Source organism: Saimiri boliviensis, chromosome 9 (assembly GCF_048565385.1).
Source record: "Saimiri boliviensis isolate mSaiBol1 chromosome 9, mSaiBol1.pri, whole genome shotgun sequence".
In the NCBI taxonomy this organism is placed as follows: domain Eukaryota; kingdom Metazoa; phylum Chordata; class Mammalia; order Primates; family Cebidae; genus Saimiri; species Saimiri boliviensis.
In genome coordinates, this window is record NC_133457.1 from 100,245,689 (window position 1) to 100,273,575 (window position 27,887).

At 50.4% G+C, this 27,887-nt stretch overlaps 1 protein-coding gene across 4 annotated transcripts in view; it reads left to right on the plus strand.

Moving 5' to 3' along the window:
• EPB41L1 (erythrocyte membrane protein band 4.1 like 1) overlaps positions 1–27,887 on the plus strand; it is a 171,984-nt gene that overhangs the window by 28,041 nt on the left and 116,056 nt on the right. For 2 of the 4 annotated variants that reach the window (XM_074406452.1, XM_074406453.1), the window contains one exon: positions 23,100–23,153. The exons of 1 other annotated variant lie outside the window; for it this stretch is intronic. The gene's annotated coding sequence lies outside the window, so the exon portion shown is untranslated. Of the gene's footprint in view, positions 1–1,419; positions 1,571–23,099; positions 23,154–27,887 lie in introns of those variants that run through there. One more of the 4 variants, XM_039479366.2, reaches the window with a different exon arrangement.

The following is a 27,887-nucleotide window of genomic DNA, read 5'->3' on the forward strand; positions in this document are numbered from 1 at the left end:
AGCCTATCAGTTCTTTCCAATTTTTAGTATATGTGCTGCCGAAGTTAGCACGTGTTCTTATTGTTAATCATAATCTTTTTTCCTGGACAAGCCGTGTTCAGTCCCTCTTTGGGGCCTCAGTTCCCTTAGTTTTGCCCTCCCTTAGTGTGTGTAAGTCCTTGGAGGCCCAAACCCTGCCTCTCCTCCCTGCTTTCTTATGTTCTCAGCTGCTTCACTTTGCATTTGCTCTTAGTATCCTATACCTGAGGTGTGGACCACAGTGAAGAACCAGAATTGTTGGGCTTCACTTAAGCTCTGTGCTGCCTGGAGGGGAGGCCTAGGATGGGCTCCCATCTGCAAAATGGGGGTAATCCCAGCTGCCACTTAAGTGAGACAAGTAGGTGAAAGCTACTTAGAAGGCCTTTGCATATGTGCTGACTTGCCTGTCCACCATGGCAAGCCAGACTTTTGCTTTTTCCTTCGGTTTCTGCCTTTAGCACCTTACAAAGGAGGCCCAGGCTCATTATTCAGGGCACTTCTGGAGGGCCTGGCCCTGCCCTAGGAGCCCTAGGGCAGGAATTCCTTTCCTTATCTAAAGATGGGAGACACTTCATCCCTTCCCCATCTTCTTCTAGATGCTATCTTGGGCTCGCTGAACACGGGTTAGTTCCTCCTCTCTCCTAACCTCAGTGTGTACTCCAAGCAGGACCTAAAGGAGCGCCTATAAGGGCCGTGGTGGTTATAACCCTAATTTTAAAAGCCCTTTACTTTGGGTGTGTTTCGGCTTGTGGAGGGTGGGCATCGGGAACCCACAGCCAGGGACTCGGCCCTTGAAGAGCACCCAGAGAGTCCAGAGGTTGCCACCTGCGAGGGGCTGGAACGCGCTGGGCGATCCTCCGCGAGCCCTGGCCGCGGGAACAATGGGAGTGCAGCGTGGAGGCGGGTGGGCGTGGGCCAGGTCTCAGCTGGAGGTAGACTAGGTCGGCGAGCTGGGCGCGCGGCCGCGGGGTTAGCCCGGGGCACCGGGCACAGAGTCAAGAAGTCTAAGCCAGGGAAAACCGAGGTCGGTGCTGGCGGGGACCCGGGAGGAGACAGGGGCCTCGGGTGGGGTCTGCTCCTCTTCTTTTCCGGGCCTCTGAGCCCCGCCGCGGGTCAGGTAGACGCCGGGCCCACGTGGGGAAGCCGGCGGCGGGCCCCCGGCGCCGGGAAGGTTCGCTGGGCTCAGCCCCCTTCCTTGTTCCCTCCCCGGGGACCGGCGCGCGGCCCCAGCTCCGGCGGCTCCGGCGCTCCCCTGGCGTTGGCTGCTCGCCGCCGCTGCCTGCTCTTTCGCCCGCCCGCGGCTGCTTGAGGGGCCGGGATCGCCGCCGCCTCCTCCCGGGGAGCCGGTCGGGGCGGGGCGGAGCGGGGAGAGGGGGTGTGGGGTGGGGGGCGGGCGAAGAGGGGCTGAGCGCCGTGGGAGGGAGAGCAGGAGCGAGCGCGCGAGCGAGCGGGGCATTTCTGCGCAGCTCCAGCGCGCCTAGGAGCCCGCCGGGGCGACCGCTGGACGCCAGGACCTCGAGACAGCGCCCGGAAGCCGCGCCGCCGCTGCCAGGTTAGCCGCGCCCGTAGTCCCCCTCCGCGTCCCGGGGTCCCCGCGGCGTCGGGTCCCGCGTGTGCGTGTGGGGTGGCTGCCGAGGGCGGCGAGCTAGATCTCCGGTCTTTGGGCACTGACAGGCCGGCGGGCCGGCTCCGAGAGCCTCGGGCTTCGGTTGGTGCGCGTCGGGACAGGCGCGGGTTCTTGTGTGGGGCTCACGTCTCCGAGTGTGTGTTAGGTGTGAGCGCGCGTGTGCCCGTGGAGCTGTGCGAGCGACTGCTCGGGGTGCGCGCGTGCGTGTGTGCACCGTGTGTGCGCGTGTGAGAGTGTGTGCCTGTGTGTCTTCGCGCGCCAGGGCTGAGCGGTGCGTGCGCATCTGGGTGAGGGTGCGCGTGTCTGCGTGTGTCCGTCGGTGAATGTGCCTGTGAGAGGGTGTGTCCGAATGTGCAGCAGCGTGTACACCTCTGGGCGAGAGCGTGTGCCCGTGGCTTCGCTTGTGGCTGGAGCCTGTGCCGAGTGTGTGTGTGTGTGTGTGTGTGTGTGTGTCGCTGTGTGCGCTCCAGTGTGACTCCCTTGTGTGCGCGTGTGAGGGCCGGTGTGCGCCCGCGTAGCCCCGCGTAGCCCCAGTGTGCGTGTGCGCGGCTTTGTCTTCGCACTGCCGGGAGGAAGGGGTGGAGGCGGCGATCCAGGAGCTGCCGTCGCTGGGAGCTGGGCACCTGGCTCGGGCGGAGGGTGGCGGCGGCGGGGGCGTCCCTTCCTGGTCGGGCGGAGACTCCCTGCTGGCAGGTGGGCGGCCACACCCCGGGGGCCGTGGGGAACGGGGCTGACAGCGCATCCCGCTTTCTGACCTCCGCTGGAGCGGAGGGCGTGTCCTGCCTGAAGCGTGTGTGTGTGTGTGTGTGTGTGTGTGTGTGTGTGTGTATGTGCGCGCGCGCGCGCGCGTGTGTGAATGTGGGTGTGGGTGTGGGTGCAGGGTGGTAGTAATAGCAACAGCAGTTTCCAGCCTGGTGACCAGCTGGTTCAGGGATTAATTTCCTATTGTGGCCAGGACCTTTCCCCGTTGGGTTCCCCCAGTCCCCCACCAGACCTAGCCTGTGCGCCCAGTCTCACCCGTGCAGCGCTCTGGGTGGGTGGGTAGTTAGGTGGGTAGAAGCTCAGGTGCCCTGAAAGGACTAGGAGGGAGAACCACTCTCTTAAAGGGCCAGCTCCTCACTCCAAGGAATCCCTCCTCAGGAGACCTCTCTACTTTCAAAGAGATGCCTCTGAGTATGTCCTTACCTCTTTTCTTCGAGTACTGGTGCAGTGAGGCATTTCTAGATCTATAGTGTGTGCACATGTGTCCCCTCTGTGTACTTCTTGTACATTTGGGTGTATGGTGAACAGTGAAAGTGCATCTCTTGATGTATATGTGTGTGTGTTTTTACAAGTTCCGGTTTATTTGTTTTTATGTATGTGTAGTTGTTTGTATATTAGTCTGTGCATGTGGGTTTGTAGACAAGTGGCATTTTGCTGCCAACTGAAATAGGATAGAAACATTCTGTCCAGGGCCACTCTGTTTTTGAAAAACTGAGTGAAAAGGAAGTTTGGGAATTTAGTCTGTGGCTTTGTAGGTTTCAGATACTGGTACTGAAATGTAGGTAGATTGCATTTTGACTGTGAGACAAGGGTAGAGAGAGGTAGAGTCTTGCAGGATGAAGGAATCATTCTGCCAGAAGGATATCCAAGTGCAAGAATTCTTCCTTTGGTTCCAGTTCTTCCCCATAATGTCACCTCTCCCTTTGCTGCTTGGCTTGCCAGGATATAGGACACAGGATTTGGAGTGCAAAGAGAGGGAGCTGCAAGTGTAAAAGGAAGGAAGGTGGATGGGTGATAGGATTGGAGGCCAGCAGCAGATTTCTGCAATTCTTCAAAGTGTTTCCCTGCCAAAGGCAGCAGAGGCTGGGGAAAGCCGAGCTTGCTGTCTCCTCCTTGAATCCCAGATTCCCAGGATATGGGGAAAGCTGGCCTGGAGTTGATGAGCTCTGGAGTCTGGGCCAGGGATCTTTTGTCCTGTTCTGTCACCCAGACTGGAGTGCAGGCACTGGCACAATCTCAGCTTACTGCAGCCTCTGCCTCCTGGGTTCAAGCGATTCTTCCACCTCAACCTCCCTAATGGCTGGGACTACAGGCACATGCCACCACACCCAGCTAATTTTTTTTTTTTTTTTTTTTGATACAGAGTTTCCCTCTTGTTGCCCAGGCTGGAGTGCAATGGCATGATCTCGGCTCACTGCAACCTCTGTCTCCTGGGTTCAAGCAATTCTTCTGCCTTAGCCTCCTGAGTAGCTGGGATTAGAGGTGCCCACCACCACACCCAGCTAATATTTGTATTTTTAGTAGAAACGGGGTTTCATCATGTTGGCCAGGCTGGTCTTGAACTCCTGACCTTTGGTGATCCACCCGCCTTGGCCTCCCAAAGTGCTGGGATTACAGGTGTGAGCCAACACACCCAGCCTAATTTTTTCTTTTTCTTTTTCTTTTCTTTCTTTTTTTTTTTTTTTTTTGCCACCAAGTTACCATGAGATAATTTTTGTATTTTTAGTGGAGACAGGGTTTTACCATGTTGGTCAGGCTGGTCTCGAACTCCTGACCTCAAGGGATCTGCCTGCCTTGGCCTCCCAAAGTCCTGGGATTACAGGTGTGAGCTCAGGATTTTTTTTTTTTTTTTTTTTTGTACTTTTAGTAGAGACAGAGTTTCACCGTGTTGGCCAGCATGGTCTCGATCTCTTGACCTCGTGATCCGCCCTCCTCAGCCTCCCAAAGTGCTGGGATTACAGGCGTGAGCCACCGCGCCCGGCAGGATCTTCTTTTGACGTTAGTCAACCGCTTTATGTGTTTATGTCTTCACCAACACTTTTTATTAAGCTTCTTTATATGAAAGAGCCTACACTCCGTTAGCCTCGATTTCCCTGGCTGAGCAACTAGTGGGCTAGTTTGGGACTTTGAGGCCTCTTCCCTTGCTCAGATTGCTCGAGTTTGTCTCATTGTTACCCAGGTTTGGGAATTCACCCTTCTAGTCCCCAGAGATCCTGGCCATGGTCCTCACTACTGATCTCCCCACCCATATACTCTAGAGCTATGGTTCTTTCACCTTGCCAACAGCAGCAGAGTCACCTGGGAGTTTGTTAGAAATGCAGTTTCTTGGTTCTCATACCAGATCTAGGAATCAATAACTCTGGGGGTATGGCCCAGCAATGTATGTTTTAACAAACATGGGTGATTTTTATGTATTCTGGAGGCTCAAGAGAGGTAGAGACAGGGAGCCAGGAATTGTCTATTAATTGAAATATTTGGAAAGCCTCCTGTCCCTCCCACAGGTGCCTGAAGTAGCCCTCAGGCCCCACCTGGTAGTTAGGAATTCTGCTTTCAAGTCCCAGGTCTTGTGATCTGGGACAAGTTTCTCCTTCAGTGACTCTTGCAGTGACTCTTTGACAGCTTGCTCTGGAACAGGTTCTGAGCAAGGGGGTTCCCTGGTCTGCTCAGTTTCTCCAGTTCTTACTTTGATCTATAAGGCCCTTCAGGATCTGGTTCCCACCCACCTCTGTGGAGACCAGCCACTTTGGCCTTTTAGTTCATCTAGGCACCATGAGCTCTTTTGCTTCTGGAATTTTGCACATCCTATTCTCTCTGTCTAGCATACTCTTCCCCTGCTTCTCGTCTTGATTAACTCTCACTCTTCATACCTCAGCTCAATAGTCACTTTCTCAGGGGGGCCTTTGCCAGCTCTCCAGGCCAAGTCAGTTTTCCCTGTTGTATATTCTTAGAGCTCTCTGTGTCTCACAGGGCCTGTGGGAATTTGTAATTGTTGTTGGATTTTCTTTCTCCCTTCCCTAGACTGTAAATGCCATGTGGGCAGGAACTTGCTTACTAATCTCCTTGCTGTCCCACACCGTGCCTGATTTATGATTTGTGTTCAATAAGCTTGTCAAAATGAATTAATTTATAAAATGGCAGATTGCACTAAATGATACCCCAAGTTTCATCTCAAGCCCTGACAATGTGTAATCCAAGCAGGCCTCAGCCTTTTCTCAAGTAGATGTACCTGTCTTTTTCACTGCTGTGTCTCCCATCTCTGGGCCATAGATTTGAGCACTTGCCATGTGTCTAGGCTCATGCTGGGCTCTGCTCTGGCAGAGGCAGGAGGAAGCTCCTCAGGAGATACAGCCTAGCTGGGGTTCTGTGTCTTCTTGGATTAGTATTCTGCTGGAATGAGAAGAGGAAAAGCATTGGAAGAGGAATCCAAAGATCTGGGTCCATGTCTTGTTATATGACTGAGGGCCAATCACTTTCCCCTTTTGGCACGTGTCGTCCTCTGTAAAATCAAAGTATTGGGATGGTTGCCATTCTTAGTAGTGGTTACTAGCATTGGCTCTGGAGTCATTCAGGCTTTGCCATGTGCTAGTTGGGGGGACTAGGGCAAGTGATTACATCTCCTCATTTCCTTACTGTAAAATAGGACCAGTACTAGTATCTGTTTCATAGGATTGTTTTGAGAATTAAAAGAGATAACATACATGAAATGCTTAGCATAATGTGAGTGCATAATAAACATTTGATACATGTCAGCTATTGTGACCATTATGGCTACTCCACAATTCAGCTCAACATTCTTTTTTTTTTTTTTTTCTGAGACAGTCTCACTCTATTGCCCAGACTTGGGTGTAGTGGCGAAATCTTGGCTCACCACAACCTCTGCCTCCTGGGTTCAAGCCATTCTCCTGCCTCAGCCTCCCAAGTAGCTGGGATCACAGGTGTGAGCCACCACACCTGGCTAATTTCAGCTCAACATTCTTGAAGGCCTTTGTATTGGGCCCTAGGCCTAGAAAAACAGAAATGAATTCAGCAGTGTTTACAGTCTGAGGGTGGGAGCAGACACATAAAGATGCAATACCACCACAAGGGCAATGCGCAAGCTGCCAGGGCATGGCTGCTTATGGAGGAAAAGGCTTCCTGGAGGAGAGAGATGGTGTTTGGGCTGGACTTCACCTTCTGGGTATTTTGAACAACATGTGCAAAGGCAGAATGGCTTCTTAGGGGAACCCCAAATAGTTCCACATGGTTGGAATAGGAGGTGGTAAGTGGCTGGGATGAGGGTGGAGGAGTGAATGACTGGAGATAAGGCTGAGAGGAAGGTTGGGGGCAGATCTGGCACAGGCCAAAGAGCCTGACCAAGTCCTACAGATGGTGGGGAGCTAGGGAAGAGGATTTAGCCAACCAGGAAGGATCAGATTTGCATTTCGAAAACACAGCTCTCCAGGTGGTGACAGAGGATGGTTGGCTGGGAGGAGGGGGAAGACTTTTGACCTGGAGACCTGGACACAGAGGCTGCTAAACAAGCTCAATGGGAAGGCCCCATTGTGGTTGTCAGACACCTAGAACAGGCTGTTGTAGGAAGCCTTTTCCTCTATAAGCCTGTCTTCAGCCTGTTTTCAGGACAGCCTGGCAGGAGAGGTGCAGGAGAGGTGAGAGTGACTTCTCACGAGAAGCCTCCAGAGCCTCCTTTACAGATGCCTAATGAGTGGGAATCTGAAAAACAAAGTTTGAGGTTCCTACCTAGGTCTGCTACTGAAAGAGGATACACAGTGTATTAACTTCCTAAGGGTGCTATCATAAAGCACACGAACCAGGTAGCTTTGACCCACAGACATTTATTCTCCCAGCTCTGGAGGCTAGAAGGCTGAAATCCAGGTGTCAGCAAGGTTGGCTCCTTCTGGAGGCTCTGGGGCGGTCTGTTTCCGGCCTTTCTCCTGGCTTCTGGTGGTTGCCAGCAATCTTTGGCATTTCTTGGCTTGCAGCTGCATCTGCCTCTGTCATCACGTGGCTTTCTCCCTGTTTCATTTCCTCTTATAAGGACACCAGTCATATGGGATTTAGAACCCACCCTAGCCCAGTATGACCTCATTTGAACTTAAGTAATTGCATCTGCAAAGACCCTGTTTCCAAATATGGTCACATTCTGAGGTTTTAGGTAGAGGTACATCTGGGTGGGGAGGAGACACTGTTCGACCCAGTATATGCAGGAAGATGGGGAGGAGTGCAGACCTTTTCTACAAGTCTACATCCAAATTTAGGCTTTGCAGTGGAGCCTCTATGAAATGGGGACAGTAGGCCAGGCATGGTGGCTCACGCCTGTAATGCCAGAACTCTGGGAGGCCAAGGCGGGCAGATCACCTGATCAGATTTACATTTCAAATCTGAGTGATCCGAGGCGGATCATTTCTGAGGTCAGGAGTTCGAGAACAGCCTGATCAACATAGTGAAACCCTGCTCTACTAAAATACAAAAATTAGTCAGGCATAGTGGTGGGCACTTGTAATCCCAGCTACTCAGGAGGCTGAGACAGGAGAATCACTTGAACCCAGGAGGTGGAGGTTGCAGTGAGCTGAGATCGCGCCACTGTACTCCAGCCTGGGCTGGGTGACAGAGCAAGACTACGTCTCAAAAAAAAAAAAAAAAAAAAAAAAAAGAAAGAAATGGGTACAGTAGCACCTACAGTAGTGTCATGGTTGTGAGACTTGATCAAATTAACATATGAGCATGCCTAGTGGTGGTAGTACACAGTAGGCACTCAGTAACTGCTTCCTCTTCAGCGCTCCCTTCTTTGCACTTAGAAAGTTGGACGAGTCACCTAATCTTGCTTCACTTTCCTCATCTGTCAAATGTGAATAATCATCATCCAGCCCTGCCTACTTCACCAAATTGCGATCCTGGGAGATAATGAGAAAGCTCTTTGTAAATTGCTTAAGGGTTTGTAGCTGTGATTTTTAATTATAATCGTCATCATCATAATAACCCTTGGCCATTGCCATATCCGCCGCATTCTCCTCAGAGTCCAGCCCAACCCGCTGGCTCCTCTCCTGAGACAGGTCCTCTTTTCCTCTGTGCTCAGAGGCATCCCGTGAAGTGTGGCTTCTGTCTGGGTTGGGAGGACCTTGGAGATGGTCCTTGCCATTGCTCTCATTAGCCTGAGGAGGGAAACTGATGTTCAGGGAGAAAAATTGACACCCACAAAGTCACACAGTTGGTTGGTGGCAATTGGAACACCTTATCTCTGGCTCCCGTCTTTAGTGTGAACAGTGCTTTTTCCCTAGTTATAACTTCAGGCCCAGAAGCAGGAGCTCGGGGCAGAAAGAAGCCTAGAGTGAGCTCTGCACATGTTTCAGAGGTGAGGATGCAGTTGGGAGTGTCCTGCTAAGTCAGGATTAGAAGAACCCCAAAAGAGGGGTCCCTGGGCTCTGAGTGAGCAGGCTGAATGGGCAGGTTGTTTTGTTATCAGTCTGGCTGTGACCATCTCTGCCTACTCTGGTGGGAGGGCCGCCATGTGGGGCTCTGGAGTCTGGATGTAACCTAAGGCTTCAGAATCCCTGTTGACAGCCAGAGTTGCATTTCTCAGCAGGTCCTGTCCCTCTAAGCCAGGCGTCCCCAAACTTTTTACACAGGGGGCCAGTTCACTGTCCCTCAGACCCTTGGAGGGCCGCCAGCTGCCACATACTGTTCTCTCACTGACCACCAATGAGAGAGGTGCCCCTTCCTGAAGTGCGGCGGGGGGCCTGATAAATGGCCTCAGGGGGCCGCATACGGCCTGCGGCTGGCCGTAGTTTAGGGACGCCTGCTCTAAGCCTTGCCATGGTGTGTCTAGGGAAGGCTCTGGAAAAGAGAGAGGGCTTACACTGTCCTGACAGTTTCTGGCAAGTCACCTTCCTTTCACCCGAGACTGGGGAAGCCAGGCCCCTCCTTGGCCACTTGATTCTTCTTTCCTGTCCTCCCTCCTCTTCGTTTGCTCTCACTCCCTTCTGTCTGCTTTCTCCCCACCTTGTCCCCAGATTACAGGTCTAAAGATAGACTTTCCAGGCCCACTTCAGGTGGGTGGTTTGGGTTTGCTTGAGGCCACCTAGAATTAGAAAGTCTTGAGTCTTCCTCGTAAGAGGCTCACTCTGGTGACTTATAATCAACTGCTTATGTTTATTGGCTTACTGTGTGCCAGGCCCTGTGCTAAGCGCTTTACATGCCTTATGTCTTTTAATCCTTACAATTACCAAGTGCAGCAGAGACGACGATCACCATTGTATTACAGGAAGCTAAATAACTTGCCCAAGGCCTACACAGTCCTCAGCCAGCAAGTGGCACAGCTGGGATTTCAATCTAGATCCATCCGAAGCCCACTGGCACTCTTGAGTCTTTCCTATACTGCCTGTGATGGGGTCTGCGGGAGCATTTAGGGGTCCACGGAGGGACATGCATTTGCTCAAATTCAGAGAACAATTCCGTTGTTTTTTTTTTTTTTTTTTTTTTTTTTTTTTTTTTTTGAGACAGAGTCTTGCTCTGTTGCCCAGGCTGGAGTGCAGTGGCACAATCTCAGCTCACTGCAATCTCCACTGTCTGGGTTGAAGTGATTCTCTTGTCTCAGCCTCCTGAGTAGCTGGGATTACAGGTGCCTGCCACCATGCTGGGCTAATTTTTGTAGTTTTAGTAGAGACGGGGTTGCACCATCTTGGCCAGGCTGGTCTTGAACTCCTGACCTCGTGATCCACCCGCCTTGGCCTCCCATAGTGGTGGCCTTTTAGTTCCACAAGGCTATGTCCAAATTTAGGCTTTGCAGTGGAGCCTCTATGGAATGGGGACAGTAGGCTGGGCACAGTGGCTCACCCCTGTAATCCCAGCACTTTGGGAGGCTACTGTGCCTGGCCGAGAACAAATTCTTGACTCTGAGAGCCGGGCTTCTAATACAGGAATCTTGCCTCCCAGGCCTGCACTCTGCCATCACCTCCGAGACCAGCCTGTCTACAGCAACAGCCTTGGGGTCCGCCAAGGCTCTGAGCCTGTCTCTTTCTAGGCAGCTGCCCACCTGTAGGAGAGACACTGCATCGGGGGTTGGGGACAGGGCCCATCTGAATGCACTTGACTTTTTTCCTAGTTATTGTTTCGTCACTGGCCACCTCAATTTTTCATTGCAGTCTTCCACTTAAAGAAGATGCATCTGCAAAGAGCAGCATTTCTGTCTCCTCGGAAGGGTGCTTGGGGGCTTGGATATGCTGTCAGGCTCAGTGGCAGGTGGAACTCTGGAAGAAGTGAGGAGGGAAGCAGAGACTAGAGCCAGGAGACCCGGTTCAGAGGTACACATCCACCAGAAGAGAAAAAGACGGAGCTGGCCTGAGGGACAGAGGGAGGCAGCCTGGAGAGAGGGAGGAATAGAAAACCTGTTCTCACCCCAAGTGCAGCCCAGGAGTCCAGACTCCCTCCCAGGCAGGGCTGCTGATCTCAGAGTATCCCTCAGGAATCGGGGCAGCTGCAGTCAGCTTGCTGAGCCTCCACCCACCCCAATCAAGACCATTATGTTGGGGCTGGGCGCGGTGGCTCAAGCCTGTAATCCCAGCACTTTGGGAGGCCGAGGCGGGTGGATCACAAGGTCAAGAGATCGAGACCATCCTGGTCAACATGGTGAAACCCCGTCTCTACTAAAAATACAAAAAAAAAAAGAAGCTGGGCATGGTGGCGCTTGCCTGTAATCCCAGCTATTCAGGAGGCTGAGGCAGGAGAATTGCTTGAACCCAGGAGGCGGAGGTTGCGGTGAGCCGAGATCGTGCCATTGCACTCCAGCCTGGGTAACAAGAGCGAAACTCCGTCTCAGAAAAAAAAAAAAAAAGAAAGAAAAGACCATTATGTTGGTCAGCCTGGCCCAGCCCAGCCACCTGCCTGCCTGAGCAGGTGGCTCAATCAGAAGGGACCTTGGTGAAGGAGTGGTGGCATTGAAACTTCTAGCCATAGAGCCACTCTTCATAGGCAAGGAATCAGAGTTCAATTTGTGAAACAGCTAAAAGGGGGATCAACTTAGCACCTCACCCCATCCCCCTCCCTCCTGGGCTTCCCCTGAGGCTGGGCTTCTCAAATTTTTCTCCCTCTAAGAGCAATAAAGGTGGGCATGCTAAAAATAACAAAACAAAAACAAACCAAACCCTGCCAGGGTCGCAGCAGCTCAGGCCTGTAATCTCAGCATTTCGGGAGGCTGAAGCAGGTGGATCACCTGAGGTCAGGAATTCGAGACCAACCTGACACGGTGAAACTCTGCCTCTACTAAAAACACAAAAATTAGCTGGCGTGGTGGTAGGCGCCTGTAATCCCAGCTACTCGGGAGGCTGAGGTAGGAGAATCGCTTGAACCCGGGAGGTAGAGGTTGCAGTGAGCTGAGATTGCGCCATTGCACTCCAGCCTGGGCGAAAGAGTGAGAGACTCCATCTCAAAAGAAAAAAAAAAAATCCTGGTTTGGCGTTTGGGTTGTAGGGGGAAGAAAATTAAAGAAACGAAAACCAAAAAACCAATACTCTTCCAGGACTCACCCAAGAGATTCAACCCAGCTGCTCCATGGTGGGGGGTCAGATCTGAGGTGGGGCCCTGGAAGCAGCCTGCTCTAACAGGCTCTCCATCAAGATGATTGGGACACAGATGGTTCTCAGATTGCCCTTGTAGAAGGCTGGTCTCAGGTGCTGGTGAACTTCTCAAATGGCATGCACAATTTTAAGGGTGTATATTGTCCCCAGGAGAGGATCCACAGGCACCATCTGGCTTGGAGTCACAACCCGTAAAACTTTAGAACCGCTGTCTTCAGGGTTGTTTTATGGAGTAGGAGCCTAATGTCTAGGGAAAGGTCGCCAGGGAGCCAGTGGCAGAGCTGGGTGGAGAGGGCTGGTCTTTCATGCCTCTCAGCATGTTGCTGGCTTTGCTGTGAAGGTAGTCAGGGACTGTAGACCTGCCCCTTCCTCTGTCTGGGCCTCAGTTTCCCCAGCTATAAAATGGGAGTTGGACAGGATAATCTCAAGGTCCCGTGCAGCTTTGATCTGTGGTTCTGAAAGTCATGTCTCCTGTTGCCCAGTCCAAGTTCTTCATCCTTTTCTTTTTCTTTTTTTTTTGAGATGGAGTTTCACTCTTATTGCCCAGGCTGGAGTGCAATGGCATGATCTCAGCTCACTGAAACGTCTGCCTACTGGATTCAAGTGATTCTCCTGCCTCAGCCTCCCGAGTAGCTGGGATTATAGGCATGTGCCACCACACCCGCTAATTTTGTATTTTTAGTAGAGATGGGGTTTCTCCATGTTGGTCAGGCTGGTCTTGAACTCTTGACTTCAGGTGATCAGCCCACCTTGGCTTCCCAAAGTGCTGGGATTACAGGCGTGAGCCTTGGCTTCCCAAAGTGCTGGGATTACAGGCGTGAACCACTGCGCCCAGCCTTTTTGTCCTTTTTCTTGCTGCCTCCCTGGCTTCACCCACCACTCGGGGATCACCTCCTTTAGCATGTTCCATCTTCAGAGATTCTGGACACAGCCTGCATTCTGGCCCCTAGAAACCCTTCTGTCCAACCACATGCCCAGGTGCTCAAGCCCTTTCTCCCTTTCCGTCCCCACTCACCATAAATGAGCAAGGTACCCCTGAATCTGGGGATGCTCAAGGTGGTCTCTGTTCAGGGCTGGACATCCACATGTCAGTGCCAAGGGGAGGGCTGTGAGAACTAATTTCCTAAGGCTCCTGGGACATGCCCAGTGCTTCCTATGTCTTTGCCCCAGCTCCCTCTGTTCCTCCCTGCCAAGAATGTCACTCCCTCCATTCCCCAATCACTTGAATTCCTCTCTGCCTTTTCAAGGCTCAGCTCAGATGCCAGCCTATGTCCCACAAAGCCTTGTAAGCCCTCCCCCTCACCCCAAGATGAAATTTGTCTTTAACTCCTCTGCATTCCTTTAGTACCTTATCTGTCCCCCTCTGGGGGATGAGTTCTGTGTGGTCTTAGCTTTTTCTGGGAGGTAGCTTTTTCCTTCCACCAGGTTGTGAGCACTGGGATATCTTATGTCTTATTATTTGCTTCCCAGCACCTAGAATGGGGCTGTGCACGGAATGAGTGCTTTCTTGAGGCTTACTAAGTTTTATTTGCAGAATCTGCCTCCAGCCCTGGGCTGGGCTGGCCTCTTTAGAGCCCCCGTGGCCCACGTCACTAGCAGGCCATGGTTTCTCACATGGCCCCTCCTCTATTTGTGGATTGGAGGGAGGCCAATTAGGGCAGTGAGTAAGAACTGAAATTCCAAGCTTGATTCTTCCGTATCTGGGCTGTGTGACCCTGAGCAGATCACTTCCCCTCCCTGAGCCTTAGTTTTCTCAGTTCAAGAGGCAGGGATGAGAAGTTTATTTGGGGCTTGGGAGAATTAACTGAAGTTCTCTGTGCAAAATGCTGATAAGAGCATTGTAAAGAACACATAGCTAATAAATGATGATGATTTATTTTTTTGTTTAATAGTTGTTACCATTGTTTCAACAAACATCTACTACATTCTGAGCGTTGTGCTTGGAGGGGGGGACCCAGGGTGAGAGACAAAAAAAAAAAAGTCACGACAGGAGTTCCTTGGTTTCCAGGGTCTTAAGGTCAAGCTTGGCAGTAAGACTCTAGTGCAAGAAGTCAGTGTCTGGCAGAAATGTGGCTGAGTGAGTTGAGGGGTAAGTCATTAGTATAGACGCCAGGCTAGAGGTGACATTTGAGCCAGAAGGGTATGAAGGGCAATGACAGGCTGGGAGCAGACCCATATTTCCTGTGGAGAATGGGGAAGTAGGGTGCATATTTGGAGAGTTTCAAGAACGATGTGGGAAAGAGCAGAGTGGAAACAGAGTTAGACTCTCCCTGCAGAAGGGGCATAGGGTCGGTACCCAGGATGGAGCGGGAGCTTCAAGCTTTGTTTTGCCATGAAGAATTTGGAGTAGTGATGACTCATGATCTTGCCATTGAGGGCAAGAGAGAGACTGCTGGGAAGATGGAGTAGAAAAGTGTGGCTCTAGGCAGGGCACAGTGGCTCAGGCCTGTAATCCCAGCACTTTGGGACGCTGAGGTGGGCAGATCAAGAGGTCAAGAGATTGAGACCATCCTGGCCAATATGGTGAAACCCCATGTCTACTAAAAATACAAAAATTAGCTGGGCGTGGTGGTATGAGCCTGTAATCCCAGCTACTTGGAAGGCTGAGACAGGGGAATTGCTTGAACCCAGGAGGTGGAGGTTGCCGTGAGCAGCTGAGATCACACCATTGCACTCCACCCTGGCGACAGAGTGAGACTTCATCTCAAAAAGAAAAAAAAAAAGAGCAAAGTGAGGCTTTATGGCAGATGTGGCAGAGGGACTAGGGACCAGTGAAGTGGGGAGAGATTGTCCCTCTCTTCCCAGGCTTGAGCTAAGCATAGTGGCAGGTGGGCTTCAGTTCCAGGCTTCTGCAGGGCTGCCTGTTTATCTGGCCAAGATTGGGATTTGAACACTGATGTCTGAAGTTAAAGCACGAAATGATTCCAGAAATGTCAGAATCTCTATATATCAGAGCCCACCAGCAGAAGCGATCTCTGAATCCATCTCCCTCATGCCACACTCCATAGGTGGGAAGCAGAGGCCTGGGAGGAGGAGATGCCACCCAGGAACACTGAGTGAACTGGTCCCGCACGCTCTGGACAGGCTGTGGACCGAGGCCTGTGTTAGGGTGAGGAGGGGGCCAGGGAACCCAAGGAGGATGAAAATGACAAGCAAACGTCAAACTGGGAGCAGTCTGTTGCTAGGGTGTGTTCGTGATCCCAGGTGAGTGGGATGTGAGTGGGCCAGAGCCGTCATCATTCCAGGCTTTCCTTCCTGAAAAGGAGAAAGGGCCACATAGGTGGGAGCCAGGGGACTATTGGGATGTGGGGGAAATCCGGGGGTGGCCTGAGAAGAGGAGGCTGTTGCCAAGCAGCAGCAAGAGACATGACTATGAGAACAGCACAGGCACCCGAGTGTCTGTGCACCTGGCCCTGTACAGCCCTGGATGTAGTGGTGTCACCTCCATTACAGGGGAAGAAACCAGGGCTCCCAAAGCCAGAGCTAGGAATAATGGAGTCAGGAGTGGCATCCAGGGCTGGGGGACTTCAAAGCCATGTCCCTGGCATGCTCTGGGTGGTTACCATTCCAGTTCTCGTGAGGTCCTGGGGTCAAAGGGGTCAAGGAGGTGTTCAGCCTGGGACAAGCCATCTTTCACTTCCTTTCACTTCTCCTCCAACAGTCTGCCCATTTAGCAGGCCTATTTTCTTCTGTTTACCCACCCCCCTTAATTTGTTGATTAAAAATATTTATTGAGCACCTACTATGTGCCAGGCACTGCCCTTGATTTTATGGAACTTATGCCATCACCCCTTGGCACAGAGGACTATCCCACATTGTCAGGTAGGGATAGGAAGGAGGAGGAGAGGGGGCCACTGGCCACTCCTCTCTCCCTTCATGTTAACTCCTCCCTCTTCTCAGCTTCTCTCCCCTTGCAAATACCCCTAGCCCCAGATGGTTCTTGTTGCAACTATCTCCTGCTGACATGAAAAGTACAGTCAGAGTTAATTGTTAAACCTAATAGCTGGTGAGAGTTTCACTCTGCTGAGCTGGTGGGAGGGAGGCTGCACCCCAGGAGTGGGGTGGAGTCACCCAGGTTTTTCTGGCTGGTACCTGCCACCTTTTCCCTACTCTGGAATCTGCTTCCAGGGCTCTCTTCTCCCCTCTTCCCTAGGAGGCAGGTTGCCATCTGGCCCTTTCCCCTGCCTCTAGCTAAGGTGACCCTGGGAGGTGAGCACTGGCTCTGGCCCTAGTCCAAGGGCCTCTGGGTGAGTGCTCTTAGGGGAGGTACAGGGGAGGGCCTGGTGCCTAGCCCTGGAGACCTGCCAGAGGGCAGGCAGCCAGTGGACCTTGCTGGCTTTGCTTCTTGCTGGGTGTTTGTAGGGGGAGCTAAGGATGGTGCCACAGCCTAAGCCCTGTATTCAGAACCACTGCCCATGCAGCCCATGCCATGCCTTTGTCCTGCTCTCCTTCCCTTTTGTCCTCATCATTGGGTTTCTTATTCTGGGCCATTCTCTGCCAATAAACTGGGAGATACGGACACCCTGAGAATAGTGGCAAAGGCTTATTCTTTCTTTTAGAAGGCTGAGCGTCAGGGCAGGCCCCTGCCAAAGTTTAGGGACAGAACTGAGGCTTTGGATAGTCAAAGCTGGGTGACTTTGGGAAGGTGATTTACCCCTGTGAGCCACGGCCTCATCCTCTGAACACTACAGGATGTCCTATTTGGAGAGGCTGAGGGTTCAGTGAAGGACACTGGGTAGTCAGATCCCACTGTCACCATCACTGTGTAGGCACCAGAGGTAAATATTAATATTAGGCTCAGTAGGGGTTTGTTAAATGAGTAGATACCATTCTATTCAGATTCAACTTTACCTCCAAGGCTTAGCTCTGGGCTAGGGCCAAGGAGGCCACCAGCCCAGGCCCTCAAGGACTTGACTGCAGAGCTGCAGCTGCCCCATACAGCAATCATTAGCCACATATGGCTAGTGGACTTGTAAAATGTGGCTAGTGCCATGGAGGAACTGAATTGTTTAGACAGGGTCTCCCTCTATTGCCCAGGTTGGAGTACAGTGGTGTGGTCTTGGCTTATTGCAACCTCGGCCTCCCAGGCTCAAGCAATTTTCCTGCCTCAGTCTCTGGAGTGGCTGGGATTACAGGCATGTCCACCTATGCCTGGCTAATTTTTTTTTTTTTTTTGAGATGGAGTTTCACTCTTGTGCAGGCTGGAGTGCAGTGGCACGATCTCGGCTCACTGAAGCCTCTGCCTTCTGGTTTCAAGTGATTCTCCTGCCTCAGCCTCCCAAGTAGCTGGGATTACAGGCATCTACCACCATGCCCAGCTAGTTTTTTTTATTTTTAGTAGAGACGGGGTTTCACCAAGTTGGCCAGGCTGGTCTCGAACTCCTGACCTCGTGATCCAGCGGGCCTCCCAAAGTGGAATTATAGGCGTGAGCCACCGTACCTAGCCCAATTTTTTTGTATTTTTAGTAGAGATGGGGTTTTACCATGTTGTTCAAGCTGGTCTGGAACTCCTGAGCTTGGGCAAAGTAATCCCAAAGGATTACAGGCATAAGCCACCATGCCCAGCTGAATTTTAAATTTTATTTAAGATTTAATTTTATTTGATTTTAACTAATTTAATATTTTAAAAGAATACTCCATTTATTTACTGACAAATTATACATGTTTTGAAACTTAGATTTGTGAATACATTTTTTTTTTTTTTTTTTTTTTTTAATTGTAAAGGCGGCTGAGCTCTGTGGCTCACTCCTGTAATCCCAACCCTTTGGGAGGCCAAGGCGGGCAGATCACTTGAGGTCAGGAGTTTGAGATCAGCCTGGCCAACATGGTGAAACCCCATCTCTACTAAAAATACAAAAATTAGCTGGGTATGGTGGCGCGTGCCTGTAATCCCAGCTACTCAGGAGGCTGAGGCAGGGAATTGCTGGAACCTGGGAGGTAGAGATTGCAGCATTGCACTCCAGGCTGGGTGGCAGAGTGAGACTCCATCTCAAAAAAATAAAAATAAAAATAAAAAATTATAAAGGCAAGGAGAATCTAAATATCTTAGGAATATTTAGCATCTGAATCAAGATGTGTTATAAGTATAAAATACACACTGGATTTAGAAGAGCATATAATAAGAAATGTAAAATATCTCTATAGTCTTTTTAATTTTAGTTTTCATTTTTTTCAGAGACAGGTTCTCACTTTGTTTTGTAGGCTGGAGCGAGTGACACGATCATAGCTCACTGCAACCCCTCAACTCCTAGACTTAAGGGATCCTCTTACTTCAGCTAGTAGCTGAGACTATATGCATGTGTCACCTCAAATGCTAAATTTTTTTATTTTTTGTAGAGACAAGGTCTTGCTGTGTTTGCCAGGCTGGTCTTGAACTCCTGGCCTCAAGGGATCCTTCTACCTTAGCCTCTGAAAGTGCTGAGATTACAGGCGTGAACCATAGTGGCAGGCCTATAGTATTTTATTTTTTTGAGACAGAATTTCGCTCTCGTTACCCAGGCTGGAGTGCAGTGGCGTGATCTTGGCTCACCGCAACGTCCACTTCCTGGGTTCAAGCAATTCTCCTGCCTCAGCCTCCCGAGTAGCTGGGACTGCAGGCTCGCGCCACCATGCCCAGCTAATTTTTGTATTTTTAGTAGAGACAGGGTTTCACCATGTTGACCAGGATGGTCTTGATCTCTTGACCTCATGATCTACCCGCCTCAGCCTCCCAGAGTGCTAGGATTATAGGAGTGAGCCACTGCGCCCGGCCTAGTATTTTTTTACATTGATTACATGTTGAGATAGATATATTGGGTTAAATGAATATATTATGAAAATTAATTTCCCTTATTCCTTTGTGCTTTTTAAAAATGTAACTACTAAGGCCAGGCATGATGGCTCAGGCCTGTAATCCCAGCACTTTGGGAGGCTAAGCCAGGCAGATTGCTTGAGACCAGGAGTTCAAGACCAGCCTGGGAAACATGGAGAAACTCTTTCTACTGAAAATCTAACAATTAGCCAGGCATGGTGGTGCATGCCTGTAATCCTAGCTATTTGGGAGGCTGAGGCACGATAATTTCTTCAACCTGGGAAGGCTGCAGTGAGCCAAGATTGTGCTACTGCACTATAGCCTGGGTGACAGAGCGAGACTCTGACTCAAAAAAAATAAAATAAGCCGGGTGCGGTGGCTCATGCCTGTAATCCTAGCACTTTGGGAGGCTGAGGTGGGTGGATCACCTGAGGTCAGGAGTTCAAGACCAGCCTGGCCATCATGGTGAAACCCCATCTTAAAATAATAATAATAATAGCCGGGCGTGGTGGCTCACGCCTGTAATCCCAGCACTTTGGGAGGCCGAGGCGGGTGGATCACGAGGTCAAGAGATCGAGACCATCCTGGTCAACATGGTGAAACCCCATCTCTACTAAAAATACAAAAAATTAGCTGGGCATGGTGGCACGTGCCTGTAATCCCAGCTACTCAGGAGGCTGAGGCAGGAGAATTGCCTCAACCCAGGAGGCGGAGGTTGCGGTGAGCCGAGATCGCGTCATTGCACTCCAGCCTGGGTAACAAGAGCCAAACTCCATCTCAAAAAAAAAAAAAAAAAAAAATAATAATAATAATAATAATAAAGTAAAAAGTAAAATGTAGCTACTATAAACTTTTAAATTATGTATGTGGCTCACCTTATATTTCTATTTGACAACACTATTGTAGCCAGAGTTGAGTTGGACACATTTGATTAATAGTAGGAGACTATATAAAGTCTAGTTATTTGGGGAAGGTTGGGAGGTCAATGAAGGACAGATATTCTCCACCTCACCCCAGCCAAGGCCTTGCCCCTTAGTAGAATGTTACCTTGGACAGCCCCATAGCCTCGAGGGTCAGATCAGGGCTTCTGATGGCAAATGAAGAACTTTGGTCTTCTCCTCATCTTGGTTATGCCCTTCATTGCTCTGTGTGTGAGCTTGGGCACTTCTCTTTGCTGAATCTGAGCAAACTGAGACTAATGGTGGTTAAGGGGATGGCCTGAGAAATAATCCAAGGGAGTATTTATCACAGTGCCTGGCATGCCTGAGCAGTCAAATATTTGCTGTGTGGTGGTTGCTACTATTATGGGTATGGGGGCTGCTGGCATGACAGTACTGTTGCAGCCAGCAGCTCATAGTCAATTATTCCATGTGTCTCAAGGGGACACTGGCCTGAGGGGAAGAAGTTAAAATAGCTTGAAGGTGGGAGTTGGGATGGGGATTTTTGGGGTGCTTTTTATGATACCTCAAGAGATTGCTTGGCTTTCAGGTAGCTCCTTGGATCTTCCTTCCTGCAAGTGATCAGGCAAAGATAAATTCCATTTACAGATGAGGGAGCTGAGGTCTGTGAAGGGAAAGTGATGTGGCGACATAGCCAGAACCTGAACACAGGACACCCCGTTCCTATTGTGGTGGTATTGGAACCAGCTAATGCCACCATTCGAGGTTGTAGGAGCAGCGCCTGACCAGAAATCCAGAGTTTATTAGTATTCTATAACTGGAAAGGATCTTGACATTGTTTAGTACAACAGTCTCATTCTGAAGTTGAAGAAACAGAGATGAGAGACACAGAGAACTGCTGATCACATAGCAAGTTGGTGGCCAAGCTGGAACAGATTCTGTTTGCTTAGATCCAGCCTCTAGCTCAGCTCCAGCACGATGGATGGCCTTGCTTGTCAGCGCTGTTCTCTCCTGCCCAGTCCCCAGAGAGGGCTTCTGAGAAAGCAGCTTTTGTTTTCTCAGCTCCTCCTGGTTTCCTCTCAAGGTAGCTGCACACATGTGTATACACACACACACACCCCCATTGGCCCCAATTTGCATTTGTCCCTATTCCAGGTTTAAAGGGCCCTGAAATTTAAAGCCTATCCACACACATCTACTTTCTGGACATCCATAGAGAGACCATGGGCTTTTTGATCAAGTAGGCTTGAGTTCAAATCCTTTTCCTACCTACCTTTAATTCTCTCTGTGGCCTTGGAGAAGTCACCTGTTCTTTTTTTTTTTTTTTTGAGACGGAGTTTCGCTCTTGTTACCCAGGCTGGAGTGCAATGGCACGATCTCGGCTCACCGCAACCTTCGCCTCCTGGGTTCAGGCAATTCTCCTGCCTCAGCCTCCTGAGTAGCTGGGATTACAGGCATGCAACACCATGCCCAGCTAATTTTTTGTATTTTTGGTAGAGACGGGGTTTCACCATGTTGACCAGGATGGTCTCGATCTCTTGACCTCGTGATCCACCCGCCTCGGCCTCCCAAAGTGCTGGGATTACAGGCTTGAGCCACCGAGCCCGGCCTTTTTTTTTTTTTTTTTTTTTTTTTTTATGAGATGGAGTCCCGTCTCCCAGGCTGGGGTCTCAGCTCAATGGCATGATCTCGGCTCACTGCAACTTCCGCCTCCTGAGTTCAATCAATTCTTCTGCCTCAGCCTCCTGAGTAGCTGGGACTACAGGTGTGTGCCACCATGCCTGGCTGATTTTTTTTTTTTTAGTAGAGACGGGATTTCACTGTGTTAGCCGGGATGATCTCTGTCTCCTGACCTCGTGATCTGCCCACCTCGGCCTCCCAAAGTTCTGGGATTACAGGCATGAGCCACCGCATCTGGCCTATTCACTTGTCAACTTCCTCATCTGAAAAGCAGGAATGAGAATGGTATATGTACAACGTAGTGGTTTAGCTGGGCTCCAGACCTCAGCCACCAGTGTTGAGGTCTCAGTTCTGCCACTTATTCACCACCTGGTCTTCAGTGAGTCATTTCATCCTTCTAGGTCTCAGTTTCCCCATCTTTGAATGGGGCTGCTACCTCTTAGACAGTTGTGAGAAGGCGCCATGATGAGCTGTTCACAGGTGTCATCTCATTTAGTCCCTGCTGTTAGCCCCAGGCGCAGACACTATTACTCCTATTTTCTAAATGAGGAAGTAAAGTGACTTCCCCGGGTCACATAGCTAGTAAATGTTAGAACCAGAATTCAAACTAGGTTTGAGTGACTCCAGAGTCTAAGCTCATAAATCACTGTACATTCTTCCTGTTCACCCGATTCTCATATTCTACATGAAGCAGGAACACCTCTTCCCATCTGGAGACTGGCTGTTCTGAGTGTGTGAGTCCAGAGTGCCTGACGCTTCTCTCTCTGATCTCCTGCCCCACTGCATACTAAACCCGACCTGTGGTTGGAGCTCAATAAAGATTGAAAAAGGACTTACATACTCTGAGTGAATTACACCAGAACAGGATATGAATGCTAAAAAGATCCTGAGGGATCACTGATTCCAACCATATTTATTTCACAGATGGGGAGACTGAGGCAAGGATAGGTCAAATGGACAGCTGGGGGTATAACCATGGCACCTGAGGAGGCACCTGAAGGTGGGGACCCCCCTCCTGCCTGTACATCTAGTCCACGAGCAAGTTCTGGGGATACCACCTCTTAAATACCTCTTGAGTTGGAGTCTCGCTCTGTCGCCCAGGCTGGAGTGCAGTGGCACGATCTCGGCTCACTGCAACCTCTGCCTCCTGGGTTCAAGGGATTCTTCTGCCTCAGCCTCCAGAGTAGCTGGGACTACAGACGCATACCACAATGTCCGGTTAATTTTTGTATTTTTTGTAGAGTCGGGTTTCACTGTATTAGCCAGGCTGGTCTTGAACTCCTAACCTCATGATCCATCTGCCTTGGCCTCCCAAAGTGCTAGGATGACAGGTGTGAGCCACTGCGCCCTGCCTAGTACACCTCTTTCTATCTCTTCTGCAACCACCTTAACCTAGGCCCTCATAATATCTTCCCTGGACAATCACAAACCTCCTAACTGATGCTCCTGCAGTTTCCCCTGCCCCTCTCCTGGCCAGTTTCTACCCTGCAAGTCAGTGGCTTCTCTTTGCTCTTAGAATAAAGAGGGAATCTTCACTTTGGCCTCCAAGGCCCTTCGCTGCCTGGCCCCTGCCGCTGCTTCAGCTGGATATTTGTTACTTTCTCTTTTGCTCTCTGGCTTGTCCTAAGGCCTTGTGTTTAACAGGTTCAGCAACTTCTCCTAAGGTGCCTCAGAGAGTCAAATGCCAGCCTCTCAATTTCCAGCACATGCTGGCTGGGCTGTTCTGAGGAGCTAATGCTGTGTCCTCCCTCTAGGTGCCTGACTGACAGACCTTCTAGCCCCGGGGAGCTGGTGTGGACAGAGGAGGGGTGAGTGTTCTGGAGGCACAGCCTTATTATTTTCCTGCTGAGGTTGGGTGAAGAGGTCTTCCAGGCCCTCGGGCTCTTGATTTTGACATGTTTGACTGCTGGGGAGGTGTGAGCCTTGTCTAGGCCACCTGCTTCTGGTGGAGTTGAAAACGGTGGCTCTCCCTGGTTTTCGCTTGTTTTGGGGTAGGGGCTGAAATGCATATTCATCAAGCTCTGTATTCAATAACGGCTTTGCCTCTATTGCTCATCCATGCCACCATGGCTGGTGAAGGATGGCGCTGGGCCTGGAAGGAGGGTCAGACTAAATGAGTTGTTTTCAGTCTTTCCAGCAGGGAAATCTTTTCCAGTGCACTCCAAAGAATCTCAAGGTGCAAAGCAGCTGAAGGGTTTGGCGTGCAGGTTGGAGTTGGTGGAGGGCTGGCTAATTCCTCAGCCCCCAGCCGCCCCCAGACAATGCAGCTGACCCTTTCTTGGCTTTGTGTGAGACACTTTGGAAACCATTATCCTGGGGTGTGTCAAAGCTTCTTCCCAACTGGGAGGTGCTGTGACTCTGGCAGGGTGAGGGAGGAGAGAGGGAACTCAGCCAATGGAGTTAAGTTGATTGGGAAATTTCGAAGTAGCATGTAGATGTCACTGTGGGGTTATTAGTAAGGCACAACTGCCAGGGCTGTGATGTTGTCATTCCGGAATCCTCTGGTTTTTTATTTTGGTTTGTTGTGAAGTATCTTTGTACCCCTAGGAGAGCTTTCCATTTCTCTGTGTGTGTGCGCATGTGTGTGTGCACATGTGCACGCACATGTAGGGAGCGGGTACTATGGGGGATGAAGTGGGGCCGAGCCAGGCTGTGGCAGGTAGAATGAATGGTGGGCAGAGCTGTGAGCATGTTGCTCCTGGGAGTGGTGGGGGTAGAGGGTGACTGTAGCTCAGTTAAAAGGAGTGATCTGGCTCCTTCCTACATGGGCCCCATGGAGATCTCTGGGCAGGAAGCACTGGGAACAAGGAATCCTCTGTCCACAGCCACAGCACAGCCAGGACAGCGGAGGTGGATTAGGAGTTCCCGGGAGGGGCCTGCCCAGCCTTTCCCTGACATTTGGGTACACGTGTGGGGAGACCGGGAGCTCAGAGTATGTGCGCATAGGGGAGGCAGGCTAGGTAAGGGGAGGTTGAGATCGGCTCATACATTTATTCCACACATTCCTCAAGCTTCCTAAAGCCTTTCAAGTTGCCAAGCTCAGAGGCAGACAATTCTGTAGGAGTCAGAGCCAAGAAAGATGAGACTCTAGGTACTAACCACCATCAGTTTATTGCAGGAGACAGGAAACAGGAGAGATAATAGACTTTCACAGGCAGCTGGGTGCAGTCAGAGCTATTCGGCCTGTGAGTCTAGAGCCCCATGTACAAGTCCTTCCTCTGCTGTGATGGTCTCATGACGTCCCCTTTCTGAACCCTCGTTTCTCCTTCTTTAGAACGCAGATGAACACATTAGCCCTAGCTACTGCTGTACGCTCTTCTAAGTGTCAATTCGAATAGAGTTTTTATATCTCTTTGGGCAGCAGAAACCCAATATTGTAAGCATTTGTAGCAGAACTTGTCTGGTTCTAGGGCAGTTTACCCAGAATTTTGCCCTCCTCATGGCTCTTAGTTTCCCAGGTGCTTTTGGAGATACCTCTGTAAATTCTCAGGGCTCTGGGAAGCAGGGTCTTAAGACCACTGGGTCAGGGTATTCTTGAGAACATGCTTTGAAAACTGCTTACCGTAACCCAGATGATAGGGGTGGTGCCACATACATAAAAGTAGTTATAATACTGGCTTCTGCTTGGCCCTGCCCATGGCCAGCACTGACCTTATCTTAGGATCTATACAATTGGGCATGGCTTTTTTTCAGAAACCAGTGACAAAAACTCAACTCAAAGTGGCATTAGGCCGGGCATGGTGGCTCATGCCTGTAATCTCAGCAGTTTGGGAGGTCGAGGCAGGCAGATCATGAGGTCAGGAGATTGAGACCATCCTGGCTAACACAGTGAAACCCTGTCTCTACTAAAAATACAAAAAATTAGCCAGACATGGTGGCACGCACCCGTAGTCCCAGCTACTTGGGAGGCTGAGGCAGGAGAATTGCTTGAACCCAGGAGGCGGAGTTTGTAGCAAGCCGAGATCACACCACTGCACTCCAGCCTGGGTGACAGAGCGAGACTCCATCTCAAAAAAAAGTGACTTTAAACCAAAAAATGACTTTAACGGATCCTGGGGCAGTTCATGGGACTGAAGAATGAGGAATCAGGTTGACGCTCTCTCTCTGCCATCACTGCTTATCTCTCCCTTTTAAGCTGTCCACTGCTCCAGCTCAGCAATCCAAACAGAAAACGGAGACTCTTTCTTCCAGAGTCTATATGTCAATCCAAGGGAAGGACTCTGAGTGGTTTAATCACTGTTGCTGGCAGGGTAGTAATATTCCGAGTGGCCAGGTGTGGGTCAGGTGCCTACCCATGTAGCTAATGGAGGGGCAGAGCTAGCCCCAGACAAAAGGGGAGTAGAAGCCAGTTGGCAGACCATGAGAACATGCTGAGATATTAGTGGAACCCTTGGTTGTAACAGCTCGTAGACCTGCAAAGGGCTATAACTCCCCTCTTCAGTTATAGTAATGCGAATACCAACAGTAATAACAATAGCTAATGTGCATTGAATTACTCTTCCTGTGCCAGGCACGTTCTGTTGCTTTATGTGTATTCTTTCATTTAGCTCTCATGACAGTGTTTTGGGTAGGTCTTATTATTACTGTTATTTCCCCCTATTATATATGAGGAAACTGAGGTCCAGTTAAGGCCACACTTTGAGTAAGTAATGGAGCTGGGTTTGAAGCCCAAGGGGTCTGGCTATAGAACCCATGCTCTGACTACTGCATCTCCAGCCTCTGTGTGGTAGACCAAGCGGCCATCTTGCCTCTGCTTGTATGTACAGAGCTCATGACCTACAGAGGCAGCCCAAGCTCCAGTTGCACTGCTCTGCCTGTTGGAAAGGGCTTCCCTATGCAATGCACACATCTACCTCCATACAAATCCATCCAGCCAGCATATGGCTCTGCGTTAGGTGTTTCAGGAGATGTCGAGACAAATCATCCATGAACTTGCCTGAATGGTCACCATCACAATAAGTCATATTACTAACATTGTGCCAGGCTCCATGTTGAAATCTTTGTGTGTATTATCTCATTTAATTGCAACAACAGGCCATGCACGGTGGCTTACGCCTGTAATCCAAACACTTTGGGAGGCCGAGGTGGGTGGATCAATAGATGTCAGGAGTTTGAGACCAGCCTGACCAACATGGTGAAACCCTGTCTCTACTAAAAATACAAAAATTAGCCAGGTGTGGTGGTGCACACCTGTAATCCCAGCCACTCAGGAGGCTGAGACGGGAGAATCACTTGAACTTGGGAGATGGAGGTTGCCGTGAGCGGAGATTGTATGACTGCACTCCAGTTCTGGGCGACAGAACAAGACTGTCTCAAAAATATGATAATAATAATAATTGTAACAATAACTCTAGAGAGTAGGTTCTGTTATTGTCCCCATTTTCCAGGGGGAACTGAGGCTCAGAGGAAATAAATGACTTACCCAGGGTCCCATGACTAAGAAACTGCAAAGCTGGTATTTGAGTTCAGGTCTGCCTAGCTCCAGAGCCTGTACCAGGACCCACTGCCGCCAGCTGTGTCCCCTAGGGGGGAATACATGTGTGCAGATGTGACCAAGACACAGTCAGCATGCAAATTGCCATTAAGAGGTACAGGAAAAATGCAACCAGAGTTCAGAGGAGAGAGATCAGGGAACGTGGGAGAAGGGAACGTTGGATCTGATCTGGGCTGAAGGGTAATAGGATTTGGACACTTGGTTCAGGGAGGAGTCTCCAGGAAGGTTTGGAGAGAGAAGCAGGGATAGTGTTTGGGAGAACCAAAGAGCTAAGGTGGGGGTGAGGATGAGGGATGTTTGCGGCCAGCTGTGCTTTCAGGCCCCACACATGGTGCCTCCTTCTTCCAGACTGTTCTCTTCAGAGATGTGAAAAGGTTTGATCTTCTCCAGGACAGCTCAACACAGGTGCCCAGTTCCTTCCTTACCTCCCGATGTGAGGTGGGCAGGCCCTATCTGGAGGGTAGACAAGGGCACCTGGGCACCAACAACCGTCAGTGCTTCATTCCCCTCTTCCTGGTGGTGAATGGAGGGAAGGGAAGAATGGTCCATTCCCCAAAGATCAGCACTTTCTCCAGACAGCACAGAGCTCCAGACACCAGAATGACCTCTAGCAGCCTTGATGAGAGAGAGGGTTCTCCAGGTCCTCCCTGGACAGCAGGTTAAAGCACGTGCCTCTCACCCATGAAGGGGCTCCTTCTTCCTGTGCCGTCATTTAGCTAAACTCATCTGTTTGTTGGAAGGTGGATAATGGCCCCAGAGGCCTGGGCTCTGTCCCTAAAGTGCCTTTGGATTTTTCTCCAAACAGCACAGGTGGGAAATCAGGGGAAAGAGTATGATGTAGTGCTAGGAGCTCTCTTGGTTTCCAAGGATAGAAGAATAGCAGTTATTTTTGTTGAGCTGGACTCACAGTGAGTCAGGGGTTTTATCATCCCATTTTGCAGATGAGAAAGTTGGGGTTCAGAGAAGGAAAGTGATGCAAATGTAGTTATCACATGAAATATGAATGGCTGTGTCACTGAGTCTTGAAGGAGGGACATAGCGTGGAGAC